General features: G+C 40.5%; 1 protein-coding gene across 1 annotated transcript in view; it reads left to right on the top strand.

Moving 5' to 3' along the window:
- LOC106877490 (diphthine methyltransferase) overlaps positions 1 to 2,156 on the top strand; it is a 34,765-nt gene that overhangs the window by 30,328 nt on the left and 2,281 nt on the right. The window lies entirely within an intron of this gene.

The following is a 2,156-nucleotide window of genomic DNA, read 5'->3' as shown; positions in this document are numbered from 1 at the left end:
CATAGTTCTCGGGGATATTCAGCGTGACACAGTGTGACAAGGCTGACCCTTTGAACTACAGGTACAACAGAAACAGGAAGAAAGAGTGAGAGAAAGTTGTGGTGGAAGAGTACAGCAGGGTTCGCCACCATCCCCTGCTGGAGCTTCGTGGAGCTTTAGGTGTTTAAGCTCAATAAACACTCACAACGCCCGGTCTGGGAATCGAAACCGTGATCCTATGACCGCGAGTCCGCTGCCCTAACCACTGGGCCATTGCACCTCCACTGTTTACATTTTATGCCTAATATTTATATGAGTGCATGCACAAATGAGAATCTGCAAGCAGGTATTACTGCTTCCATTGTTTTTGTGAACACGTGATCCCCATACATGAATATATGTGTGTGCTTCTACTATATGTATGTGTTTTTCTGTATGTGTGTGTGCTTACATGAGTGTGTGTATGAGTGTGTGTGTGTGTAAGCTACTCTGTGTGTGTGTGTGTTTGTGTGTAAGCTGCTCTGTATGTGTGTGCATGAGTGTGTGTGTGTGTATGTGAGTGCGTGCGTATGCATGTGCATGTACACGTGAGTGCATGTAATTATTGTTGCTGCTTAGTTACTTCTTGCGGTCATTGACACCAGTACAGCGTCTCCTTTCACCCTTAAATACTTCATTCCTTTCTCCCTTATTCCTATTAAATACTTTATTCCCTTCCCCCTTATTCCTATTATTTTCTTTCTCCTTCTTTCCTCTCTTTCTTGACCTAGTTCTCTATCTCCCTTTTCTGTTTTCCCTCTCTCTTAATTGTCTTCTTTCCTCCTTCCCTAATTCTTTCTTCCTCTCTCCTTCCCAACAAGATATCTTCCATAGATATACAAGCTTCTAACGCTACCATTATCGACTTCTAGATTGATATATAATGTCTGCTGCGATAACAATGTTCTCAATTCTGTACTGTACTGCAGAATATGTTTATAGATTTTTAACCAACATTTAAATATCTCCTGCCTTATGAGTTCTCAATTAGCAAGCAATAATTATAAACAAATTAACTCATATGGTACAAACATCTGTTTGTACCATAGTATAAATACCATAGAGACCAGTCTCATAGAGGGCAGCTTATGAGAGGGTAGTTCTATGCAGTTCAGTCCCATAGAAAGCATTCCATATAGAAAGCAGTTGCATACTGGGCAGTTCTATGCTTTAGAGTATCATAGCTTTGCCAGTCTTTTCCAACTCATGTATGTTCTGTCCACTTAAGCAAGCTATATATAAAATATGAATAATGTATATGCAGTATTTTCATTGATAGGGAATCTGGTCTCAACCAGACTATTTCAATCCTCTACTGGAATTTCATTTACCATTCAGTACCATCTTTAATTCTACCATAAAGTCCAGGTAGGGTCATTGAAACATACATTTCTTAATGATCCTAGGAGCTATGCTAGGGCCTTCCTGTACTGGACAAGTCAAAGGTTAGAGGCCAGACTAATACAGACAATCCCTTCATAAAGATAAAAATTATTTTACATAGGACCAACTTTGCCTTTCACTCTTTTGGAGTTGATAAAGCAAAGTGCTAGCAAGTAATGAGGTCAGTGTTATGAACTAAATGCTGCACCTCAGCACTACTGTCTTTGTGCCTAAATTAGAATCAATTATTGGTGGTTGTAAGGTGATAGAATCATTAGAACATCTGAAAAAATGCCTTGTGGCATTGTTTTTGTTAATCAGTAAAAGAAGAGTCAGTCAGGTATAGGGGTTGGTTACACTGATGATGACCCTTCTTCAATATTTGTGTTTTTGTAAGGCAGTGAGCTGGCAGAATCATTAGTATGTCAGGCAAAATGCTTTAGTGGCATTTTTGTCCATCTTTACATTTTGAGTTCAAATTCCACTGAGGTTAACTTTACCTTTCATCCTTTCATCATCATCATCATCATCATCGTTTAACGTCCGCTTTCCATGCTAGCATGGGTTGGACGATTTGACTGAGGACTGGTGAAACCGGATGGCAACACCAGGCTCCAGTCTGATTTGGCAGAGTTTCTACAGCTGGATGCCCTTCCTAACGCCAACCACTCAGAGAGTGTAGTGGGTGCTTTTACGTGTCACCCGCACAAAAACGGCCACGCTCGAAATGGTGTCTTTTATGTGCCACCCGCACA

Source organism: Octopus bimaculoides, chromosome 9, assembly GCF_001194135.2.
Source record: "Octopus bimaculoides isolate UCB-OBI-ISO-001 chromosome 9, ASM119413v2, whole genome shotgun sequence".
In the NCBI taxonomy this organism is placed as follows: Eukaryota; Metazoa; Mollusca; class Cephalopoda; order Octopoda; family Octopodidae; genus Octopus; species Octopus bimaculoides.
This window is presented reverse-complemented; position numbering and strand designations above follow the sequence as displayed.